At 44.6% G+C, this 27,175-nt stretch overlaps 1 pseudogene; it reads right to left on the bottom strand.

Moving 5' to 3' along the window:
- Positions 1-27,175, bottom strand: part of LOC124035372 — a 78,357-nt pseudogene that overhangs the window by 39,451 nt on the left and 11,731 nt on the right.

Consider the following 27,175-nt stretch of genomic DNA (forward strand, 5'->3'; position numbering starts at 1 on the left):
TAATGTAGAGGTGTCCCCATAATATATCACTGGAGGAAGTGTGATAATGTAGAGGTGTCCCCATAATATATCACTGGAGGAAGTGTGATAATGTAGAGGTGTCCCCATAATATATCACTGGAGGAAGTGTGATAATGTAGAGGTGTCCCCATAATATATCACTGGAGGAAGTGTGATAATGTAGAGGTGTCCCCATAATATATCACTGGAGGAAGTGTGATAATGTAGAGGTGTCCCCATAATATATCACTGGAGGAAGTGTGATAATGTAGAGGTGTCCCCATAATATATCACTGGAGGAAGTGTGATAATGTAGAGGTGTCCCCATAATATATCACTGGAGGAAGTGTGATAATGTAGAGGTGTCCCCATAATATATCACTGGAGGAAGTGTGATAATGTAGAGGTGTCCCCATAATATATCACTGGAGGAAGTGTGATAATGTAGAGGTGAAGTGTGATAATGTAGAGGTGTCCCCATAATATATCACTGGAGGAAGTGTGATAATGTAGAGGTGTCCCCATAATATATCGCTCCTGAACTGACACTTGAGATGTGTTTAAATGGATGAGAAAACGAAGTTGCCGTTGCCAAAAGGTTTAAGCTCAGTCGGGAATCAGCTTTGAGATCTAGTGCCGACATCAGAGTGTTTCATTAAAGAGACACAATAACCTACTTCATCTCACATCTAATGACATTTAAGTATTTGGTGATTCAGTTATTTGGCACAAAAACGTTCGCTGTTAAAGTTGATAAATGTAGGCCGTTCATATGAAATATAATGCACTTTGTTTTAAGCAATTCACCAAATGAGTTATTGGTTTTAATTTCCTGTAAAGTCTCTCAAAAATGTAGATGGCACAGATCTAGTATTATCAGAGGGCCTTGGAGTTGGTGAGGAAAACTAGTATAATCAGAGGGCCTTGGAGTTGGTGAGGACAACTAGTATTATCAGAGGGCCTTGGAGTTGGTGAGGACAACTAGTATTATCAGAGGGCCTTGGAGTTGGTGAGGACAACTAGTATAATCAGAGGGCCTTGGAGTTGGTGAGGACAACTAGTATTATCAGAGGGCCTTGGAGTTGGTGAGGACAACTAGTATTATCAGAGGGCCTTGGAGTTGGTGAGGACAACTAGTATATATCAGAGGGCCTTGGAGTTGGTGAGGACAACTAGTATATCAGAGGGCCTTGGAGTTGGTGAGGACAACTAGTATTATCAGAGGGCCTTGGAGTTGGTGAGGACAACTAGTATTATCAGAGGGCCTTGGAGTTGGTGAGGACAACTAGTATTATCAGAGGGCCTTGGAGTTGGTGAGGACAACTAGTATTATCAGAGGGCCTTGGAGTTGGTGAGGACAACTAGTATTATCAGAGGGCCTTGGAGTTGGTGAGGACAACTAGTATTATCAGAGGGCCTTGGAGTTGGTGAGGACAACTAGTATTATCAGAGGGCCTTGGAGTTGGTGAGGACAACTAGTATTATCAGAGGGCCTTGGAGTTGGTGAGGACAACTAGTATTATCAGAGGGCCTTGGAGTTGGTGAGGACAACTAGTATTATCAGAGGGCTAGTATTTGGAGTTGGTGAGGACAACTAGTATTATCAGAGGGCCTTGGAGTTGGTGAGGACAACTAGTATTATCAGAGGGCCTTGGAGTTGGTGAGGACAACTAGTATTATCAGAGGGCCTTGGAGTTGGTGAGGACAACTAGTATTATCAGAGGGCCTTGGAGTTGGTGAGGACAACTAGTATTATCAGAGGGCCTTGGAGTTGGTGAGGACAACTAGTATTATCAGAGGGCCTTGGAGTTGGTGAGGACAACTAGTATTATCAGAGGGCCTTGGAGTTGGTGAGGACAACTAGTATTATCAGAGGGCCTTGGAGTTGGTGAGGACAACTAGTATTATCAGAGGGCCATGGAGTTGGTGAGGACAACTAGTATTATCAGAGGGCCTTGGAGTTGGTGAGGACAACTAGTATTATCAGAGGGCCTTGGAGTTGGTGAGGACAACTAGTATTATCAGAGGGCCTTGGAGTTGGTGAGGACAATTATCAGAGGGCCTTGGAGTTGGTGAGGACAACTAGTATTATCAGAGGGCCTTGGAGTTGGTGAGGACAACTAGTATAATCAGAGGGCCTTGGAGTTGGTGAGGACAACTAGTATTATCAGAGGGCCTTGGAGTTGGTGAGGAAAACTAGTATTATCAGAGGGCCTTGGAGTTGGTGAGGAAAACTAGTATTATCAGAGGGCCTTGGAGTTGGTGAGGACAACTAGTATTATCAGAGGGCCTTGGAGTTGGTGAGGACAACTAGTATTATCAGAGGGCCTTGGAGTTGGTGAGGACAACTAGTATTATCAGAGGGCCTTGGAGTTGCTCCGGAAAACTAGGGGTTTCCTGGTCAGGTCACGTGGAAATACAACACACTTCTGCCCCTCCTCAGTAACTATTCCAGGAGGGTCTATCCCTCCTCAGTAACTGTTACTATTCCAGGTCTATTCCTCCTCAGTCACTATTCCAGGTCTATCCCTCCTCAGTAACTGTTACTATTCCAGGTCTATTCCTCCTCAGTAACTATTCCAGGTCTATTCCTCCTCAGTCACTATTCCAGGTCTATCCCTCCTCAGTAACTGTTACTATTCCAGGTCTATCCCTCCTCAGTAACTATGAACTATTCCAGGTCTATTCCTCCTCAGTAACTATTAACTATTCCAGGTCTATTCCTCCTCAGTAACTATTAACTATTCCAGGTCTATTCCTCCTCAGTAACTATGAACTATTCCAGGTCTATTCCTACTCAGTAACTATAAACTATTCCAGGTCTATTCCTCCTCAGTCACTATTCCAGGTCTATTCCTCCTCAGTCACTATTCCAGGTCTATTCCTCCTCAGTCACTATTCCAGGTCTATTCCTCCTCAGTCACTATTCCAGGTCTATTCCTCCTCAGTAACTATTCCAGGTCTATTCCTCCTCAGTAACTATTCCAGGTCTATTCCTCCTCAGTAACTGTAACTATTCCAGGTCTATTCCTCCTCAGTAACTGTAACTATTCCAGGTCTATTCCTCCTCAGTAACTGTTACTATTCCAGGTCTATTCCTCCTCAGTAACTATTCCAGGTCTATTCCCCCTCAGTACCTATTCCAGGTCTATTCCCCCTCAGTACCTATTCCAGGTCTATTCCCCCTCAGTACCTATTCCAGGTCTATTCCCCCTCAGTACCTATTCCAGGTCTATTCCCCCTCAGTACCTATTCCAGGTCTATTCCTCCTCAGTACCTATTCCAGGTCTATTCCTCCTCAGTACCTATTCCAGGTCTATTCCTCCTCAGTAACTATTCCAGGTCTATTCCTCCTCAGTAACTATTCCAGGTCTATTCCTCCTCAGTAACTATTCCAGGTCTATTCCTCCTCAGTAACTATTCCAGGTCTATTCCTCCTCAGTAACTATTCCAGGTCTATTCCTCCTCAGTAACTATTCCAGGTCTATTCCTCCTCAGTAACTATTCCAGGTCTATTCCTCCACAGTAACTATTCCAGGTCTATTCCTCCACAGTAACTATTCCAGGTATAATCCTCCTCAGTAACTGTAACTATTCCAGGTCTATTCCTCCTCAATAACTGTTACTATTCCAGGTCTATTCCTCCTCAGTAACTATTCCAGGTCTATTCCTCCTCAGTAACTATTCCAGGTCTATTCCTCCTCAGTAACTATTCCAGGTCTATTCCTCCTCAGTAACTATTCCAGGTCTATTCCTCCTCAGTAACTATTCCAGGTCTATTCCTCCTCAGTAACTATTCCAGGTCTATTCCTCCTCAGTAACTATTCCAGGTCTATTCCTCCTCAGTAACTATTCCAGGTCTATTCCTCCTCAGTAACTATTCCAGGTCTATTCCTCCTCAGTAACTATTCCAGGTCTACTCCTCCTCAGTAACTGTTACTATTCCAGGTCTATTCCTCCTCAGTCACTATTCCAGGTCTATCCCTCCTCAGTAACTGTTACTATTCCAGGTCTATTCCTCCTCAGTAACTATTCCAGGTCTATTCCTCCTCAGTCACTATTCCAGGTCTATCCCTCCTCAGTAACTATTCCAGGTCTATTCCTCCTCAGTCACTATTCCAGGTCTATCCCTCCTCAGTAACTGTTACTATTCCAGGTCTATTCCTCCTCAGTAACTATTCCAGGTCTATTCCTCCTCAGTCACTATTCCAGGTCTATCCCTCCTCAGTAACTGTTACTATTCCAGGTCTATCCCTCCTCAGTAACTATGAACTATTCCAGGTCTATTCCTCCTCAGTAACTATTAACTATTCCAGGTCTATTCCTCCTCAGTAACTATTAACTATTCCAGGTCTATTCCTCCTCAGTAACTATGAACTATTCCAGGTCTATTCCTACTCAGTAACTATAAACTATTCCAGGTCTATTCCTCCTCAGTCACTATTCCAGGTCTATTCCTCCTCAGTCACTATTCCAGGTCTATTCCTCCTCAGTCACTATTCCAGGTCTATTCCTCCTCAGTCACTATTCCAGGTCTATTCCTCCTCAGTAACTATTCCAGGTCTATTCCTCCTCAGTAACTATTCCAGGTCTATTCCTCCTCAGTAACTGTAACTATTCCAGGTCTATTCCTCCTCAGTAACTGTAACTATTCCAGGTCTATTCCTCCTCAGTAACTGTTACTATTCCAGGTCTATTCCTCCTCAGTAACTATTCCAGGTCTATTCCCCCTCAGTACCTATTCCAGGTCTATTCCCCCTCAGTACCTATTCCAGGTCTATTCCCCTCAGTACCTATTCCAGGTCTATTCCCCCTCAGTACCTATTCCAGGTCTATTCCCCCTCAGTACCTATTCCAGGTCTATTCCCCCTCAGTACCTATTCCAGGTCTATTCCTCCTCAGTACCTATTCCAGGTCTATTCCTCCTCAGTAACTATTCCAGGTCTATTCCTCCTCAGTAACTATTCCAGGTCTATTCCTCCTCAGTAACTATTCCAGGTCTATTCCTCCTCAGTAACTATTCCAGGTCTATTCCTCCTCAGTAACTATTCCAGGTCTATTCCTCCTCAGTAACTATTCCAGGTCTATTCCTCCTCAGTAACTATTCCAGGTCTATTCCTCCTCAGTAACTATTCCAGGTCTATTCCTCCACAGTAACTATTCCAGGTCTATTCCTCCACAGTAACTATTCCAGGTATAATCCTCCTCAGTAACTGTAACTATTCCAGGTCTATTCCTCCTCAATAACTGTTACTATTCCAGGTCTATTCCTCCTCAGTAACTATTCCAGGTCTATTCCTCCTCAGTAACTATTCCAGGTCTATTCCTCCTCAGTAACTATTCCAGGTCTATTCCTCCTCAGTAACTATTCCAGGTCTATTCCTCCTCAGTAACTATTCCAGGTCTATTCCTCCTCAGTAACTATTCCAGGTCTATTCCTCCTCAGTAACTATTCCAGGTCTATTCCTCCTCAGTAACTATTCCAGGTCTATTCCTCCTCAGTAACTATTCCAGGTCTATTCCTCCTCAGTAACTATTCCAGGTCTACTCCTCCTCAGTAACTACTATTCCAGGTCTATTCCTCCTCAGTAACTATTCCAGGTCTATTCCTCCTCAGTAACTATTCCAGGTCTATTCCTCCTCAGTAACTATTCCAGGTCTATTCCTCCTCAGTAACTATTTCCCTCCTCAGTAACTGTACTATTCCAGGTCTATTCCTCCTCAGTCACTATTCCAGGTCTATTCCTCCTCAGTAACTGTTACTATTCCAGGTCTATTCCTCCTCAGTAACTATTCCAGGTCTATTCCTCCTCAGTCACTATTCCAGGTCTATCCTCCTCAGTACAACTATTCCAGGTCTATCCCTCCTCAGTAACTATGAACTATTCCAGGTCTATTCCTCCTCAGTAACTATTAACTATTCCAGGTCTATTCCTCCTCAGTAACTATTAACTATTCCAGGTCTATTCCTCCTCAGTAACTATGAACTATTCCAGGTCTATTCCTACTCAGTAACTATAAACTATTCCAGGTCTATTCCTCCTCAGTCACTATTCCAGGTCTATTCCTCCTCAGTCACTATTCCAGGTCTATTCCTCCTCAGTCACTATTCCAGGTCTATTCCTCCTCAGTCACTATTCCAGGTCTATTCCTCCTCAGTAACTATTCCAGGTCTATTCCTCCTCAGTAACTATTCCAGGTCTATTCCTCCTCAGTAACTGTAACTATTCCAGGTCTATTCCTCCTCAGTAACAACTATTCCAGGTCTATTCCTCCTCAGTAACTGTTACTATTCCAGGTCTATTCCTCCTCAGTAACTATTCCAGGTCTATTCCCCCTCAGTACCTATTCCAGGTCTATTCCTCCTCAGTAACTATTCCAGGTCTATTCCTCCTCAGTACCTATTCCAGGTCTATTCCCCCTCAGTACCTATTCCAGGTCTATTCCCCCTCAGTACCTATTCCAGGTCTATTCCTCCTCAGTACCTATTCCAGGTCTATTCCTCCTCAGTACCTATTCCAGGTCTATTCCTCCTCAGTAACTATTCCAGGTCTATTCCTCCTCAGTAACTATTCCAGGTCTATTCCTCCTCAGTAACTATTCCAGGTCTATTCCTCCTCAGTAACTATTCCAGGTCTATTCCTCCTCAGTAACTATTCCAGGTCTATTCCTCCTCAGTAACTATTCCAGGTCTATTCTCAGTAACTATTCCAGGTCTATTCCTCCTCAGTAACTATTCCAGGTCTATTCCTCCACAGTAACTATTCCAGGTCTATTCCTCCACAGTAACTATTCCAGGTATAATCCTCCTCAGTAACTGTAACTATTCCAGGTCTATTCCTCCTCAGTAACTGTAACTATTCCAGGTCTATTCCTCCTCAGTAACTATTCCAGGTCTATTCCTCCTCAGTAACTATTCCAGGTCTATTCCTCCTCAGTAACTATTCCAGGTCTATTCCTCCTCAGTAACTATTCCAGGTCTATTCCTCCTCAGTAACTATTCCAGGTCTATTCCTCCTCAGTAACTATTCCAGGTCTATTCCTCCTCAGTAACTATTCCAGGTCTATTCCTCCTCAGTAACTATTCCAGGTCTATTCCTCCTCAGTAACTATTCCAGGTCTACTCCTCCTCAGTAACTATTCCAGGTCTACTCCTCCTCAGTAACTATTCCAGGTCTATTCCTCCTCAGTAACTATTCCAGGTCTATTCCTCCACAGTAACTATTCCAGGTATAATCCTCCTCTATTCCAGGTCTATTCCTCCTCAGTAACTTAAATATTCCAGGTCTATTTCTCCTCAGCAACTATTCCAGGTCTAATCCTCCTCAGTATCTATTAATTTTTCCAGGTCTATTCCTCCTCAGGAACTATTCCAGGTCTATTCCTCCTCAGTAACTATTCCAGGTCTATTCCTCCTCAGTAACTATTCCAGGTCTATTCCTCCACAGTAACTATTCCAGGTCTATTCCTCCACAGTAACTATTCCAGGTCTATTCCTCCACAGTAACTATTCCAGGTATAATCCTCCTCTATTCCAGGTCTATTCCTCCTCAGTAACTTAAATATTCCAGGTCTATTTCTCCTCAGCAACTATTCCAGGTCTAATCCTCCTCAGTATCTATTAATTTTTCCAGGTCTATTCCTCCTCAGGAACTATTAACTATTCCAGGTCTATTCCTCTTCAGTAACTATGACTATTCCAGGTCTATTCCTCCTCAGTAACTGTTACTATTCCAGGTCTACTCCTCCTCAGTAACTATTCCAGGTCTATTCCTCCACAGTAACTATTCCAGGTCTATTCCTCCACAGTAACTATTCCAGGTCTATTCCTCCACAGTAACTATTCCAGGTCTAATCCTCCACAGTAACTATTCCAGGTATAATCCTCCACAGTAACTATTCCAGGTATAATCCTCCACAGTAACTATTCCAGGTATAATCCTCCACAGTAACTATTCCAGGTATAATCCTCCACAGTAACTATTCCAGGTATAATCCTCCTCTATTCCAGGTCTATTCCTCCTCAGTAACTTAAATATTCCAGGTCTATTTCTCCTCAGCAACTATTCCAGGTCTAATCCTCCTCAGTAACTATGACTATTCCAGGTATATTCCTCCTCAGTAACTGTTACTATTCCAGGTCTACTCCTCCTCAGTAACTATTCCAGGTCTATTCCCCCTCAGTAACTATTCCAGGTCTATTCCTCCTCAGTAACTGTTACTATTCCAGGTCTACTCCTCCTCAGTAACTATTCCAGGTCTATTCCCCCTCAGTAACTATTCCAGGTCTATTCCTCCTCAGTAACTGTTACTATTCCAGGTCTATTCCCCCTCAGTAACTATTCCAGGTCTATTCCTCCTCAGTAACTGTTACTATTCCAGGTCTATTCCTCCTCAGTAACTGTTACTATTCCATGTCTATTCCTCCTCAGTAACTATTCCAGGTCTATTCCTCCTCAGTAACTATTCCATGTCTATTCCTCCTCAGTAACTATTCCAGGTCTATTCCTCCTCAGTAACTGTTACTATTCCAGGTCTATTCCAGGTCTATTCCTCCTCAGTAACCATTCCAGGTCTATTCCTCCTCAGTACCTATTCCAGGTCTATTCCTCCTCTATTCCATGTCTCTAATGAGAAACTCTCGAACCTTCCCAGCGTGAGTTGAGGCTATGTGAGGTCACGTCCTGCCCCAGTCTGCTACTGCAGGGCCTGGTACTCTCCAATCCGACTGGATAAGGAGCGAGGATCAGCCTCCTCTCGCTCCCGACAACACTTCCTCATTCTGAGGGCGTTGTGATGACGCACAGAGCGCTTGCAGACCACGCCGAGCACCATGTGCATGTCACTAACAATTAGGACGGCTCAACAAGGGCCTGAGAGGAGAGAGGTTTACTGTACCTGGGTGCTAGGGTAGGGGTAGGTTTCAGCTGGGGTATTTGGGCTAGAGGACGAGGGTATGGCAGGGTTAGGGTACTGTACCTGGGGGCTAGAGGACGAGGGTATGGAAGGGTTAGGGTACTGTACCTGGGGGCTAGAGGTTTACTGGCAGGGTTAGGGTACTGTACCTGGGGCTAGGGTAGGGGTAGGTTTCAGCTGGGGTATTTGGGCTAGAGGACGAGGGTATGGCAGGGTTAGGGTACTGTACCTGGGGGCTAGAGGACGAGGGTATGGCAGGGTTAGGGTACTGTACCTGGGGGCTAGAGGACGAGGGTATGGCAGGGTTAGGGTACTGTACCTGGGGGCTAGAGGACGAGGGTATGGCAGGGTTAGGGTACTGTACCTGGGGTCTAGGGTAGGGGTAGGTTTCAGCTGGGGTATTTGGGCTAGAGGACGAGGGTATGGCAGGGTTAGGGTACTGTACCTGGGGGCTAGAGGACGAGGGTATGGCAGGGTTAGGGTACTGTACCTGGGGGCTAGGGTAGGGGTAGGTTTCAGCTGGGGTATTTGGGCTAGAGGACGAGGGTACGGAAGGGTTAGGGTACTGTACCTTCAGTGGGTGTACTGGGGCTGCTGTCTGCAGGTGAGGAGGTCTCCTCCTCTGCCCTGGGGGACGTGACTATGGGGTCATCCTGGGACAGCCTATCCTGGAGCTTCTCGTGTTGGCTCCTGTTCGTCTTCTCCCACTGGGTGGCGACCAGGTTGCGGAGGAAGGTGCCTCTACAGGAACACAGACACGGAGGTAACTGGAGGTGACTGAGCCGCCATGGAGGGGCGTCGACCACACCATTACGGGGCAAGCGTGGCAAAAACCAAAATCACCCAGGATCACAGCAACAAAACGATAGATTAGATCAGACAGATTAGAAGAGAGAAAACCCACAGGACCTGAATCAGACAAAATGATTATAGTCTGGAAATACACACATATCATTTATAACCAAAACAATTTGATGTTCATTCCCCAGAACAGACACCACACCCTGCAGCATGGCTGTGAGAGCCATTACATTCCTCGGCCCCTGCCACAGATACGCTGCCCCACGCTCTCAGATGGCAAGGTCCTAGCCAGTGACGGAAGCCAAGCCAACCACCACACCAGGGACTCACTCTCCCTCCCTCCCCAGGCGAGGGCTCAGCAGGGGCGGGCAGCTCCTCTCCAGATAAAACAGGGCCCCTGGATCACTGCGATACATCACTCAGAATTACTGCTTTAATATCCTGAGTTAAGTATTGAGTCGTTTCATTGTACCGTCCAAAGGGACTGTAATGCAGCAGGCTATAGCCTCGTATCCCCTGTGGACCGGTTCGTACAGAAAACACTCATTTAGGCTGCTAATGCTAATGCAGCCGGCTATAGCCATTTCGTATCCCCTGCGGATCGGTTCGTAACATAAAACACTACATAAAACACTCATTTAGGCTGCTAATGCTAATGCAGCCGGCTATAGCCTCGTATCCCCTGTGGACCGGTTCGTACATAAAACATTCATTTAGGCTGAAAAGGCATAGATTTCATCTGTAACTCCATTTAATGGCGAGAAGGCGAAGAAAGAAAAAGAAAAGAGAAAATATTTGTACTTTCTTTATGAAACACCATTTTCCACCACCATGCTAGTGTAGCTAATGCTAATCCAGGAACACCATGCTAGAGTAGCTAATGCTAATCCAGGAACACCATGCTAGAGTAGCTAATGCTAATCCAGGAACACCATGCTAGTGTAGCTAATGCTAATTCAGGAACACCATGCTAGAGTAGCTAATGCTAATCCCAGAACACCATGCTAGAGTAGCTAATGCTAATCCAGGAACACCATGCTAGAGTAGCTAATGCTAATCCAGGAACACCATGCTAGTGTAGCTAATGCTAATCCAGGAACACCATGCTAGAGTAGCTAATGCTAATCCCAGAACACCATGCTAGAGTAGCTAATGCTAATCCAGGAACACCATGCTAGAGTAGCTAATGCTAATCCCAGATGGTCCGTATTGCGTTCGCCAATCAGATTGCAGTAGTCTATTTTTTCACCCCTGGTCTGATTTCTTTTAGAACTCTAGCATTAGTGGAGCATGGTGGACTAGCATTAGCTACTCTAGCATGGAAAATGGTGTTCTGGGATTAGCATTAGCTACTCTAGCATGGTGTTCTGGGATTAGCATTAGCTTCTCTAGCATGGTGTTCTGGGATTATCATTAGCTACTCTAGCATGGTGTTCTGGGATTAGCATTAGCTACTCTAGCATGGTGTTCTGGGATTAGCATTAGCTACTCTAGCATGGTGTTCTGGGATTAGCATTAGCTACTCTAGCATGGTGTTCTGGGATTAGCATTAGCTACTCTAGATGTTGAGCATGACGTTTCCCTTTAGCTTCATTCTGCTCTGTCTGTGTCTTGAACCTGTCAATCAATGTTCATGATTAAAACCCTGTTAAATTGATTGGTCGAACCGGACTTTAAATCATAAACCGCAGACCCCACACCACACCGTTAATATCAACACACCATTTCAAAATGGACGCCAACACACCATTACACCCAGGCTACGTCCCAATTGGCACCCTATTCAATACATAGTCCTGTTGGCTATTAAAACCCTATTGGCTCTGGTCTATAGTAGTACCACTATATAGGGAATGGGGCTCTGGTCTAAAGTAGTACCACTATATAGGGAATGGGGCTCTGGTCTACAGTAGTACCACTATATAGGGAATGGGGCTCTGGTCTATAGTAGTACCACTATATAGGGAATGGGGCTCTGGTCTAAAGTAGTACCACTATATAGGGAATGGGGCTCTGGTCTATAGTAGTACCATTATATAGGGAATGGGGCTCTGGTCTATAGTAGTACCACTATATAGGGAATGGGGCTTTGGTCTATAGTAGTACCACTATATAGGGAATGGGGCTCTGGTCTATAGTAGTACCACTATATAGGGAATAGGTCTCTGGTCTATAGTAGTGCACTATATAGGGAATAAGGCGCCATTTGGAACACACACATGACCCCTAGCTCCCAGAATGCAGCAGCAGGCTCCAAAGCAGGTCGATCACCTCCCATCATGCAACACGACGCTCCATAACCGTACTTACTGAAACTTCCTGAGGACGGGCTTGTCCATATCAACATTACAGTCCTCTGGGCTGGGGAGATAACATTAGTTTAAACCTCTACATTACAGTCCTCTGGGCTGGGGAGATAACATTAGTTTAAACCTCTACATTACAGTCCTCTGGGCTGGGGAGATAACATTAGTTTAAACCTCTACATTACAGTCCTCTGGGCTGGGGAGATAACATTAGTTTAAACCTCTACAGTACAGTCCTCTGGGCTGGGGAGATAACATTAGTTTAAACCTCTACATTACAGTCCTCTGGGCTGGGGAGATAACATTAGTTTAAACCTCTACATTACAGTCCTCTGGGCTGGGGAGATAACATTAGTTTAAACCTCTACAGTACAGTCCTCTGGGCTGGGGAGATAACATTAGTTTAAACCTCTACATTACAGTCCTCTGGGCTGGGGAGATAACATTAGTTTAAACCTCTACATTACAGTCCTCTGGGCTGGGGAGATAACATTAGTTTAAACCTCTACATTACAAGTCCTCTGGGCTGGGGAGATAACATTAGTTTAAACCTCTACATTACAGTCCTCTGGGCTGGGGAGATAACATTAGTTTAAACCTCTACATTACAGTCCTCTGGGCTGGGGAGATAACATTAGTTTAAACCTCTACATTACAGTCCTCTGGGCTGGGGAGATAACATTAGTTTAAACCTCTACATTACAGTCCTCTGGGCTGGGGAGATAACATTAGTTTAAACCTCTACATTACAGTCCTCTGGGCTGGGGAGATAACATTAGTTTAAACCTCTAATTACAGTCCTCTGGGTTGGGGAGATAAACCTCTACATTACAGTCCTCTGGGCTGGGAGATAACATTAGTTTAAACCTCTACATTACAGTCCTCTGGGCTGGGGAGATAACATTAGTTTAAACCTCTACATTACAGTCCTCTGGGCTGATAGGGAGATAACATTAGTTTAAACCTCTACATTACAGTCAGAGAACTGGCTGATAGATGAGATATGAGCATGGTAACCCTGGTAAAGCTCCTCATTAGACAGACAGGACTGGCTGATAGATGAGACTATGAGCATTAACCCTGGTCTCCAAGCTCCTCATTACAGACCTCTGGCTGGGGAGATAAGCATGGTAACCCTGGTTCCAAGCTCCTCTAGACAGAGACAGAGAACTGGCTGATAGATGAGATATGAGCATGGTAACCCTGGTCTCCAAGCTCCTCATTGACTGGGCTGATAGATGAGACTAAGCATGGTAACCCTGGTCTCCAAGCTCCTCATATAGACAGAGACAGAGAACTGGCTGATAGATGAGACTATGAGCATGGTAACCCTGGTCTCCAAGCTCCTCTATAGGGAGAGACAGAGAACCTGGCTAGCTCCTCATTAGAGAGACTCTGAGCTGGGGAGATACCATTGGTCTCCAAGCTCCTCATATAGACAGAGACAGAGAACTGGCTGATAGATGAGACTATGAGCATGGTAACCCTGGTCTCCAAGCTCCTCATATAGACAGAGACAGAGAACTGGCTGATATGTTGAGATGAGATAAACCAACTCATACACAGAGACAGAGAACTGGCTGATAATGAGACTATGAGCATGGTAACCCTGGCTCCAAGCTCCTCATATAGACAGAGACAGAGAACTGGCTGATAGATGAGACTATGAGCATGGTAACCCTGGTCATCCAAGCTCCTCTTATAGACAGAGACAGAGAACTGGCTGATAGATGAGACTATGAGCATGGTAACCCTGGCATCCAAGCTCCTCTTATAGACAGAGAGAACTGGCTGATAGATGAGACTATGAGCATGGTAACCCTGGCATCCAAGCTCCTCATATAGACAGAGACAGAGAACTGGCTGATAGATGAGACTATGAGCATGGTAACCCTGGTCTCCAAGCTCCTCATATAGACAGAGAGAACTGGCTGATAGATGAGACTATGAGCATGGTAACCCTTTCAATCCAAGCCCTAGACAGAGACAAAATATAGATATTTTCAGCTGTTTGAAGCTGGCTGATAGATGAGACTATGAGCAAAAAACACAAAAACCAAGCTCCTGAAGACAGAGAACTGGCTGATAGATGAGACTATGAGCATGGTAACCCTGGCATCCAAGCTCCTCAATGAGAATGACAGATCTATGAGCATAACTGGCATATAGACAGAGACAGAGAACTGGCTGATAGATGAGACTATGAGCATGGTAACCCTGGTCTCCAAGCTGACCTCAGCTATAAAAGAGACAGAGAACTGGCTGATAGATGAGACTATGAGCAGGTAACCAGGGAAAGAGAAGAGAGCTCCTAAACAGAGACAGGAGGGAAAGAGAGAGAGGGCTGATAGATGAGACTATGAGCATGGTAACCCTGGCATCCAAGCTTTAAAAGAGAGACAGAACTGGGAAATGAGACTATGAGCATGGTAACCCTGGCATCAACAGAGACAGGAGCTGGCTGAAGATGAGAAGCAGTAACCCTGGCATCCAAGCTCCTTTATAGACAGAGACAGAGAACTGGCTGAAGATGAGACTATGAGCATGGTAACCCTGGTCTCCAAGCTCCTCATATAGACAGAGACAGAGAACTGGCTGATAGATGAGAAAGAGCATGGTAACCCTGGTCTCCAAGCTCCTCATAAACAGAGACAGGCCTGGGAAATGAGAAGAGCAGGGTTTAAACAGAGACAACTCCCAGGGAAAGAGAAGAGAGGGTTTAAACAGAGACAGGCCAGGGAAAGAGAAGAGAGGGTTTAAACAGAGACAGGCCAGGGAAAGAGAAGAGAGGGTTTAAACAGAGACAGGCCAGGGAAAGAGAAGAGAGGGTTTAAGCTCCTCAGAGACAGAGACAGGCCTGGGAAAGAGAAGAGCAGGGTTTAAACAGAGACAGGCCAGGGAAAGAGAAATAGGGTTTAAACAGAGACAGGCCAGGGAAAGAAAGAGAGGGTTTAAACAGAGACAGGCCAGGGAAAGAGACAGAAGACTTTCAATGAGAATGAGAGGGTTTAAATGACAGATCTATAACTCATATTGCTATGTGAAATTTGGCCAGGTAAGAGAAAAGGTGACATAGTTCAGCTTTAAAAGAGAAGAGAGGGTTTAAACAGAGACAGGCCAGGGAAAGAGAAGAGAGGGTTTAAACAGAGACAGGCCAGGGAAAGAGAAGAGAGGGTTTAAACAGAGACAGGCCAGGGAAAGAGAAGAGAGGGTTTAAACAGAAACAGAGGACAGGGAAAGAAAATAGCTGAAAATGGGAGCAGCGTAGCAAGCATTTTTCCAATGTTGTTTCACCCGTTGCCTGAATCAGTGTTGCTCTGCGTGTTAAACCTTTGGCCCTATATGGTTCTATCAACAGAATGGGGTGTTACAATCATTTATACTGTATGTTACAATATAATCCAGCCTCAATGGGGTGTTACAGTCATTTATACTGTATGTTACAGTCATTTATACTGTATGTTATAATCATTTATACTGTATGTTATAATCATTTATACTGTATGTTATAATCATTTATACTGTATGTTATAATCATTTATACTGTATGTTATAATCATTTATACTGTATGTTATAATCATTTATACTGTATGTTACAGTCATTTATACTGTATACTGTATACCTCAATGTGATGCTAGATACTGTACACAGTGACAGAATATGGTAACCCTCTTTAGCTATAAAGCTAACGTACCAGTGACAGAATATGGCAACCCTCTTTAGCTATAAAGCTAACGTACCAGAATATGGTAACCCTCTTTAGCTATAAAGCTAACGTACCAGAATATGGTAACCCTCTTTAGCTATAAAGCTAACGTACCAGAATATGGTAACCCTCTTTAGCTATAAAGCTAACGTACTAGAATATGGTAACCCTCTTTAGCTATACAGCTAACGTACCAGTGACAGAATATGGTAACCCTCTTTAGCTATAAAGCTAACGTACCAGAATATGGTAACCCTCTTTAGCTATAAAGCTAACTGTACCAGAATATGGTAACCCTCTTTAGCTATAAAGCTAACGTACCAGTGACAGAATATGGTAACCCTCTTTAGCTATAAAGCTAACGTACCAGTGACAGAATATGGTAACCCTCTTTAGCTATAAAGCTAACGTACCAGTGACAGAATATGGTAACCCTCTTTAGCTATAAAGCTAACGTACCAGTGACAGAATATGGTAACCCTCTTTAGCTATACAGCTAACGTACCAGTGACAGAATATGGTAACCCTCTTTAGCTATACAGCTAACGTACCAGTGACAGAATATGGTAACCCTCTTTAGCTATAAAGCTAACATACCAGTGACAGAATATGGTAACCCTCTTTAGCTATACAGCTAACGTACCAGTGACAGAATATGGTAACCCTCTTTAGCTATAAAGCTAACGTACCAGTGACAGAATATGGTAACCCTCTTTAGCTATAAAGCCATCTGTTACCAGTGACAGAATATGGTAACCCTCTTCAGCTATAAAGCTAACATACCAGTGACAGAATATGGTAACCCTCTTCAGCTATCCTCCCTAACGTCCCAGTGACAGAATATGGTAACCCTCTTCCTCCCTCCAGTTCCCGCTCTCTCTCTGTCTCTCATTCCTTTAAATGACTAACTAGCATAATGATTTAAAATCACCAGTGACAGAATATGGTAAACCTCTTTTAGCTATACAGCACTGGCTGGCCTGCCAGTGACAGAATATGGGAGGGACCCTCTTTAGCATACACAACAGCCAGTGACAGAATATGGTAACCCTCAGACATTATGAGCTAAGGGGACCAGTGACAGAATATGGTAACCCTCTTTAGCTATACAGCTAACGAGACCAGTGACAGAGGAGGACAGGAAGGGGGAATAGAAGTCTCTAATTGGGGATTTGAATTGACGGGTCCATCTGTTGGTTGTTGTCAGGAAGTCTGAACAGGAGAGCGGCTCCCTCCCTCCCTCCCTTCTCATCCATGAGGGGAAGAGAGGAGGACCTCATCCAGGGCTTCATCCCTCCCCAGGAGAGAGGGGGGAAGCTCTCTCTCTGTCTCTCATTCCTTTAAATGACTAACTATCATAATGATTTAAAATCACAACAGCAGGAGGACAGAAAGTCACATTCAGGAGAGCCGGGAAAGAGAGGCAGGACTCACCAAAGGGGACTGTGGCTGGCCTGCTCAGAGCTGACAGGAGAGAGAGGGAGGGGAGGGAGAGAGGGAAGGAGGAGGACAGGAGAGATCAGGATGGCAACCAGAGGACATGAGGAGAGGGGAAAGAGGACAGGAGAGAGGGGAAAGGAGGACATTAGGAAGGAAGAGGACAGGAGAGAGGGGAAGGAGGACAGGAGAGAGGGGAAGGAGGAGGACAGGAGAGAGGGGAAGAGAGGAGGACAGGAGAGAGGGGAAGGAAGAGGACAGGAGAGGGGAGAGAGGGGGAAGAGGGGGAGGACAGGAGAGAGGGGAAGGAGAGGGAGGAAGGGAAGGAGAGGACAGGAGAGAGGGAAGGAGGACAGGAGAGAGGGGAAGGAAGGAAGAGGACAGGAGAGAGGGGAAGAGAGGAGGACAGGAGAGAGGGGAAGAGAGGAGGGGGAGAGAGGGACAGGAAGAGGGGAAGGGAGGACAGGAGAGAGGGAAGGAGGAGGACAGAGAGGGAAAGGAGGGGAAGAGAGAGGGGAAGGAGGACAGAGAGAGAGGGGAAGGAGGAGGAGGAGAGAGGGGAAGGAGAGGACATGAGGAGGGAAGGAGGAGGGGAAGGAGGACATGAGAAGGGGGAGGACAGGAGAGGGGAAGGAGGACATGAGAGAGGAGGGAAGGAAGGAGAGGGGAGAGAGGGGGAAGGAGGACATGAGAGAGGGGAAGGAGGAGGACATGAGAGAGAGAGGGAAGGAGGAGGACATGAGAGGGGGAAGGAGGACAGAGAGAGAGGGAGAAGGAAGAGGACATGAGAGAGGGGAAGGAGAGGACATGAGAGGGAAGGAGGAATGAGGAGGGGGAGGACATGAGAGAGGGGAAGGAAGGAGGACAGGAGAGAGAGGGGGAAGGAGGAGGACATGAGAGAGAAGGGAAAGGAGGAGGACAGGGAGAGAGGGGAAGAGGAGGACATGAGAGAGAAGAGGACATGAGAGAGGAAGGAGGACAGGAGAGAAGGGGAAGGAAGAGGACAGGAGAGAAGGGAAGGAAGAGGACAGGAGGAGAGGGGAAGGAAGGAGGACATGAGAGAGGGGAATGAGGACAGGAGGACAGGAGAGAGGGGGAAGGAAGAGGACATGAGAGAGGGGAAGGAAGAGGAGAGAGAAGGGGGAAGGAAGGAGGACAGGAGAGAGGGGAAGGAGGAGGACAGGAGAGGAGAGGGGAGGAGGAAGGAGAGGACAGGAGGGAAGGAAGAGGACAGGAGAGAGGGGAAGGAGGACAGGAGAGAGGGGAAGGAAGAGGGAGGAGAGAGGGGGGAAGGAAGAGGACAGGAGAGAGGGGAAGGAAGGAGGAGGACAGGAGAGAGGGGGAAAGGACATGAGGACAGGAGAGAGGAGAGGACATGAGGAAGGAAGGAGGACATGAGAGAGGGGAAGGAGGACATGGAGAGAGGGAAGGAAGGACATGGAGAGAGGGGGAAGGAGAGGGGGAAGGAAGAGGGGGAAGGAGGAAGAGAGAGAGAAGAGGAAAGAGGAAGAGGAAAGGGGGAGAGAAACACAGAAGGGGGAGAGAGAGTCAGAGACAAAGCTGACATGAATAGAGAGGAAAGTTAAGACTGGTAATTCAGTGAAGATGATGATGAGTCAGTGATACAAACCATGACCATCAGACACCTACTGTTTATAACATCTAGCAGAAACAAAGAGAGGTTGAAGACAAATGACGATGTCTCTTAAAATGGTCACCAACAAATGTTTTCATGTCAGCGAGCTGGTTGTCCATCCAAAACAGCAGTGGTGGACATCAGGCAACTCAAATAATATACTAGTCACCACACTGCCAAACACTGGTGAAGGTCTCTATAACAATGAATCCAATAATATACTAGTCACCACACTGCAACACTGGTGAAGGTCCTCTATAACAATGAATCCAATAATATACTAGTCACCACACTGCCAAACACTGGTGAAGGTCATCTATAACAATGAATCCAATAATATACTAGTCACCACACTGCCAAACACTGGTGAAGGTCATCTATAACAACGTGTGATGGCTGTTAATAACAGTGACCCTCAGCAGGTATATAACCCCCCCTCCCCCTGCTTTCATCATAATAACAGTGACCCTCAGCAGGTATATAACCCCCCCCCCCTGCTTTCATCATAATAACAGTGACCCTCAGCAGGTATATAACCCCCCTGCTTTCATCCCCCTGCTTTCATCATAATACACAGTGACCCTCAGCAGGTATATAACCCCCCCCCCTGCTTTCATCATAATAACAGTGACCCTCAGCAGGTATATAACCCCCCTGCTTTCATCATAATAACAGTGACCCTCAGCAGGTATATAACCCCCCCCCCTGCTTTCATCATAATAACAGTGACCCTCAGCAAGTATTAATAATCTCCCGTCCATCCCACATGCTAATAAACGTCCTGGTCTCTGTAACCCCCCCCCATAATAACAGTGACCCTCTATCCACCCCCTGCTTTCATCTAATCAGTGACCCCCAGGTCCTATCCCCCTGCTTTCATCTGTTCAGGTATATAACCCCCTGGTCTCTGTCCACCCCCCGGTCTCTGTCCACCCCCCCCGGTCTCTGTCCCCCCCGGTCTCTGTCCCCCCCGGTCTCTAACCCCCCCCCCCCGGTCTCAGAGGTTCAGTATCAAAACTCACCTGAAGGTGTTCCTCTCGGTCTTGTTCTCGTGTCGCTCTGGGACCGTCTGGGGCTGCTGTTGCTTCTCAGGGCCAGCCAAGTCAGTAGGAGACGGGCTGAGGACGGGCCGACGGACAGGAGGGAAAAACACACACAGAGGGAGAGAGTGAGGAGCAAGGGTTGCCAAGGCAACAGCAGTACACAACGTCTCCACACAAAAGTGTTTACTGTTACTCCTCTGAGACAGGGCTCCAAAACAAGGGGGGTGCAGAGAGAGAAAACGTGTGTGTGTGTGTGTGTGTGTGTGTGAGAGAGTTTGTGAGTATGTGTGTGTGTGAGAGAGTGTGTGAGTGTGAGTGAGGGAGTGAGTGTGTGTGAGAGTGAGAGAGTGAGTGTGTGTGAGAGAGTGAGTGAGTGTGTGAGTGAGAGAGTGTGTGAGTGTGTGTGTGTGTGTGTGTGAGTGAGTGAGTGAGAGTGTGTGTGTGTGTGAGAGAGTGAGTGAGTGAATGTGTGTGTGTGAGAGAGTGAGTAAGTGAATGAGAGTGTGTGTGTGAGAGAGTGAGTGAGTGACTGTGTGTGTAAGTGAGTGAGAGTGTGTGTGTTGGTGAGAGAGTGAGTGAGAGTGTGAGTGTGTGTGAGAGAGTGAGTAAGTGAGTGAGTGTGTGCCTCATCGTTTCTACGAGACAGAATAGTTGTTTTTCCAGCAGGCGTTAGTTTGTCAGTGTGTGAGAGAGAGAGTGAGAGTGTGTGTGTGAGAGAGAGAGTGAGAGTGTGTGTGTGTGAGAGAGAGAGTGAGACTGTAAGCGGTCACACATGATGTCAGTCACAGTGGAGGGTGTCCTTAACTAGCTAGTGACTCAACTAGTATCTGGAGACATTGGTTTAACTAGCTAGTGACTCAACTAGTATCTGTCTGGAGACATTGGTTTAACTAGCTAGTGACTGAACTAGTATCTGTCTGGAGACATTGGTTTAACTAGCTAGTGACTCAACTAGTATCTAGAGACATTGGTTTAACTAGCTAGTGACTGGACTAGTATCTGGAGACATTGGTTTAACTAGTTAGTGACTGAACTAGTATCTGTCTGGAGACATTGGTTTAACTAGTTAGTGACTGGACTAGTATCTGTCTGGAGACATTGGTTTAACTAGCTAGTGACTGGACTAGTATCTGGAGACATTGGTTTAACTAGCTAGTGACTCAACTAGTATCTGGAGACATTGGTTTAACTAGCTAGTGACTGAACTAGTATCTGTCTGGAGACATTGGTTTAACTAGCTAGTGACTGGACTAGTATCTGGAGACATTGGTTTAACTAGCTAGTGACTGGACTAGTATCTGTCTGGAGACATTGGTTTAACTAGCTAGTGACTGGACTAGTATCTGGAGACATTGGTTTAACTAGCTAGTGACTGGACTAGTATCTGTCTGGAGACATTGGTTTAACTAGCTAGTGACTGGACTAGTATCTGTCTGGAGACATTGGTTTAACTAGCTAGTGACTGAACTCAACTAGTATCTGGAGACATTGGTTTAACTAGCTAGTGACTGGACTAGTATCTGGAGACATTGGTTTAACTAGCTAGTGACTGGACTAGTATCTGGAGACATTGGTTTAACTAGCTAGTGACTGAACTAGTATCTGGAGACATTGGTTTAACTAGTTAGTGACTGAACTAGTATCTGGAGACATTGGTTTAACTAGCTAGTGACTGAACTAGTATCTGGAGACATTGGTTTAACTAGTTAGTGACTGAACTAGTATCTGTCTGGAGACATTGGTTTAACTAGCTAGTGACTGGACTAGTATCTGGAGACATTGGTTTAACTAGCTAGTGACTGAACTAGTATCTGGAGACATTGGTTTAACTAGCTAGTGACTCAACTAGTATCTGTCTGGAGACATTGGTTTAGCTAGTTAGTGACTGGACTAGTATCTAGAGACATTGGTTTAACTAGTTAGTGACTGAACTAGTATCTGTCTGGAGACATTGGTTTAACTAGCTAGTGACTGAACTAGTATCTGGAGACATTGGTTTAACTAGTTAGTGACTGAACTAGTATCTGTCTGGAGACATTGGTTTAACTAGCTAGTGACTGAACTAGTATCTGGAGACATTGGTTTAACTAGTTAGTGACTGAACTAGTATCTGGAGACATTGGTTTAACTAGCTAGTGACTGGACTAGTATCTGTCTGGAGACATTGGTTTAACTAGCTAGTGACTGGACTAGTATCTGTCTGGAGACATTGGTTTAACTAGTTAGTGACTGAACTAGTATCTGGAGACATTGGTTTAACTAGCTAGTGACTGAACTAGTATCTGTCTGGAGACATTGGTTTAACTAGTTAGTGACTGAACTAGTATCTGGAGACATTGGTTTAACTAGCTAGTGACTCAACTAGTATCTGGAGACATTGGTTTAACTAGCTAGTGACTGGACTAGTATCTGGAGACATTGGTTTAACTAGCTAGTGACTCAACTAGTATCTGGAGACATTGGTTTAACTAGCTAGTGACTGAACTAGTATCTGGAGACATTGGTTTAACTAGCTAGTGACTGGACTAGTATCTGGAGACATTGGTTTAACTAGCTAGTGACTGGACTAGTATCTGGAGACATTGGTTTAACTAGCTAGTGACTGGACTCAACTAGTATCTGGAGATATTGGTTTAACTAGCTAGTGACTCAACTAGTATCTGTCTGGAGACATTGGTTTAACTAGCTAGTGACTGGACTAGTATCTAGAGACATTGGTTTAACTAGCTAGTGACTGAACTAGTATCTGGAGACATTGGTTTAACTAGCTAGTGACTCAACTAGTATCTGGAGACATTGGTTTAACTAGCTAGTGACTGAACTAGTATCTGGAGACATTGGTTTAACTAGCTAGTGACTGAACTAGTATCTGGAGACATTGGTTTAACTAGCTAGTGACTGAACTAGTATCTGGAGACATTGGTTTAACTAGCTAGTGACTGAACTAGTATCTGGAGACATTGGTTTAACTAGCTAGTGACTGGACTAGTATCTAGAGACATTGGTTTAACTAGTTAGTGACTGAACTAGTATCTGGAGACATTGGTTTAACTAGTTAGTGACTGAACTAGTATCTGGAGACATTGGTTTAACTAGCTAGTGACTGGACTAGTATCTGTCTGGAGACATTGGTTTAACTAGCTAGTGACTGGACTAGTATCTGGAGACATTGGTTTAACTAGCTAGTGACTCAACTAGTATCTGGAGACATTGGTTTAACTAGCTAGTGACTCAACTAGTATCTGGAGACATTGGTTTAACTAGCTAGTGACTGAACTAGTATCTGGAGACATTGGTTTAACTAGCTAGTGACTGAACTAGTATCTGGAGACATTGGTTTAACTAGCTAGTGACTGGACTAGTATCTGGAGACATTGGTTTAACTAGCTAGTGACTGGACTAGTATCTGGAGACATTGGTTTAACTAGCTAGTGACTGTATCTGGAGACATTGGTTCAACTAGTATCTGGAGACATTGGTTTAACTAGCTAGTGACTCAACTACTATCTGTCTGGAGACATTGGTTTAACTAGCTAGTGACTGGACTAGTATCTAGAGACATTGGTTTAACTAGCTAGTGACTGAACTAGTATCTGGAGACATTGGTTTAACTAGCTAGTGACTGAACTAGTATCTGGAGACATTGGTTTAACTAGCTAGTGACTCAACTAGTATCTGGAGACATTGGTTTAACTAGCTAGTGACTGTTTAACTACTAGTATCTGGAGACATTGGTTTAACTAGCTAGTGACTGAACTAGTATCTGGAGACATTGGTTTAACTAGCTAGTGACTGGACTAGTATCTGGAGACATTGGTTTAACTAGCTAGTGACTCAACTAGTATCTGTCTGGAGACATTGGTTTAACTAGCTAGTGACTGGACTAGTATCTGGAGACATTGGTTTAACTAGCTAGTGACTGGACTCAACTAGTATCTGGAGACATTGGTTTAACTAGCTAGTGACTCAACTAGTATCTGTATCTGGAGACATTGGTTTAACTAGCTAGTGACTGGACTAGTATCTGGAGACATTGGTTTACTAGCTAGTGACTAGTGTATCTGGAGACATTGGTTTAACTAGCTAGTGACTCAACTAGTATCTGGAGACATTGGTTTAACTAGCTAGTGACTGGACTAGTATCTGGAGACATTGGTTTAACTAGCTAGTGACTGGACTAGTATCTGTCTGGAGACATTGGTTTAACTAGCTAGTGACTGGACTAGTATCTGGAGACATTGGTTTAACTAGCTAGTGACTGGACTAGTATCTGTCTGGAGACATTGGTTTAACTAGCTAGTGACTGGACTAGTATCTGGAGACATTGGTTTAACTAGCTAGTGACTGAACTAGTATCTGACTGGTTTAACTAGCTAGTGACTGAACTAGTATCTGGAGACATTGGTTTAACTAGTATCTGTCTGGAGACATTGGTTTAACTAGCTAGTGACTGGACTAGTATCTGGAGACATTGGTTTAACTAGCTAGTGACTGGACTAGTATCTGGAGACATTGGTTTAACTAGCTAGTGACTGGACTAGTATCTGGAGACATTGGTTTAACTAGCTAGTGACTGAACTAGTATCTGTCTGGAGACATTGGTTTAACTAGCTAGTGACTGGAGACATTGGTTTAACTACTAGTATCTGTATCTGGAGACATTGGTTTAACTAGCTAGTGACTGGACTAGTATCTGGAGACATTGGTTTAACTAGCTAGTGACTGAACTAGTATCTGGAGACATTGGTTTAACTAGCTAGTGACTGAACTAGTATCTGGAGACATTGGTTTAACTAGCTAGTGACTGGACTAGTATCTGGAGACATTGGTTTAACTAGCTAGTGACTGGACTAGTATCTGGAGACATTGGTTTAACTAGCTAGTGACTGGACTAGTATCTGGAGACATTGGTTTAACTAGCTAGTGACTGGACTAGTATCTGTCTGGAGACATTGGTTTAACTAGCTAGTGACTGGACTAGTATCTGGAGACATTGGTTTAACTAGCTAGTGACTGGACTAGTATCTGGAGACATTGGTTTAACTAGCTAGTGACTGAACTAGTATCTGGAGACATTGGTTTAACTAGCTAGTGACTGGACTAGTATCTGTCTGGAGACATTGGTTTAACTAGCTAGTGACTGAACTAGTATCTGGAGACATTGGTTTAACTAGCTAGTGACTGAACTAGTATCTGGAGACATTGGTTTAACTAGCTAGTGACTGAACTAGTATCTGGAGACATTGGTTTAACTAGCTAGTGACTGAACTAGTATCTGTCTGGAGACATTGGTTTAACTAGCTAGTGACTGAACTAGTATCTGGAGACATTGGTTTAACTAGCTAGTGACTGAACTAGTATCTGTCTGGAGACATTGGTTTAACTAGCTAGTGACTGGACTAGTATCTGGAGACATTGGTTTAACTAGCTAGTGACTGGACTAGTATCTGTCTGGAGACATTGGTTTAACTAGCTAGTGACTGGACTAGTATCTGGAGACATTGGTTTAACTAGCTAGTGACTGGACTAGTATCTGTCTGGAGACATTGGTTTAACTAGCTAGTGACTGGACTAGTATCTGGAGACATTGGTTTAACTAGCTAGTGACTGGACTAGTATCTGTCTGACTCAACTAGTATCTGGAGACATTGGTTTAACTAGCTAGTGACTGGACTAGTATCTGGAGACATTGGTTTAACTAGCTAGTGACTGGACTAGTATCTGGAGACATTGGTTTAACTAGCTAGTGACTGGACTAGTATCTGGAGACATTGGTTTAACTAGTTAGTGACTGAACTAGTATCTGTCTGGAGACATTGGTTTAACTAGTTAGTGACTGGACTAGTATCTGTCTGGAGACATTGGTTTAACTAGCTAGTGACTGGACATTGGTTTAACTAGTATCTGGAGACATTGGTTTAACTAGCTAGTGACTGGACTAGTATCTGGAGACATTGGTTTAACTAGCTAGTGACTGGACTAGTATCTGGAGACATTGGTTTAACTAGCTAGTGACTGAACTAGTATCTGGAGACATTGGTTTAACTAGCTAGTGACTGAACTAGTATCTGGAGACATTGGTTTAACTAGCTAGTGACTGAGCTAGTGACTAGTATCTGGAGACATTGGTTTAACTAGCTAGTGACTGGACATTGGTTTAACTAGCTGGTTCAACTAGTATCTGTCTGGAGACATTGGTTTAACTAGCTAGTGACTGGACTAGTATCTGGAGACATTGGTTTAACTAGCTAGTGACTGGAACTAGTACTAGTATCTGACTGAACTAGTAGACATTGGTTTAACTAGCTAGTGACTGAACTAGTATCTGTCTGGAGACATTGGTTTAACTAGCTAGTGACTGGACTAGTATCTGGAGACATTGGTTTAACTAGCTAGTGACTGGAACTAGTATCTGTCTGGAGACATTGGTTTAACTAGCTAGTGACTGGACTAGTATCTGGAGACATTGGTTTAACTAGCTAGTGACTGGACTAGTATCTGTCTGGAGACATTGGTTTAACTAGCTAGTGACTGGACTAGTATCTGGAGACATTGGTTTAACTAGCTAGTGACTGGACTAGTATCTGGAGACATTGGTTTAACTAGCTAGTGACTGGACTAGTATCTGTCTGGAGACATTGACATTGGTTTAACTAGCTAGTAGTGACTGGACTAGTATCTGTCTGGAGACATTGGTTTAACTAGCTAGTGACTAGTACTAGTATCTGGAGACATTGGTTTAACTAGTAGTAGTGACTGACATTGGTTTAACTAGCTAGTGAACTAGTATCTGTCTGGAGACATTGGTTTAACTAGCTAGTGACTGGACTAGTATCTGGAGACATTGGTTTAACTAGCTAGTGACTGAACTAGTATCTGGAGATCATTGGTTTAACTAGCTAGTGACTGGACTAGTATCTGTCTGGAGACATTGGTTTAACTAGCTAGTGACTGGACTAGTATCTGGAGACATTGGTTTAACTAGCTAGTGACTGAACTAGTATCTGTCTGGAGACATTGGTTTAACTAGCTAGTGACTGAACTAGTATCTGGAGACATTGGTTTAACTAGCTAGTGACTGAACTAGTATCTGGAGACATTGGTTTAACTAGCTAGTGACTGGACTAGTATCTGGAGACATTGGTTTAACTAGCTAGTGACTAGTATCTGGAGACATTGGTTTAACTAGCTAGTGACTGGACTAGTATCTGTCTGGAGACATTGGTTTAACTATTGGCTAGTGACTGGACTAGTATCTGGAGACATTGGTTTAACTAGCTAGTGACTGAACTAGTATCTGGAGACATTGGTTTAACTAGCTAGTGTTT

Source organism: Oncorhynchus gorbuscha, linkage group LG05 (assembly GCF_021184085.1).
Source record: "Oncorhynchus gorbuscha isolate QuinsamMale2020 ecotype Even-year linkage group LG05, OgorEven_v1.0, whole genome shotgun sequence".
NCBI classification, from domain to species: domain Eukaryota; kingdom Metazoa; phylum Chordata; class Actinopteri; order Salmoniformes; family Salmonidae; genus Oncorhynchus; species Oncorhynchus gorbuscha.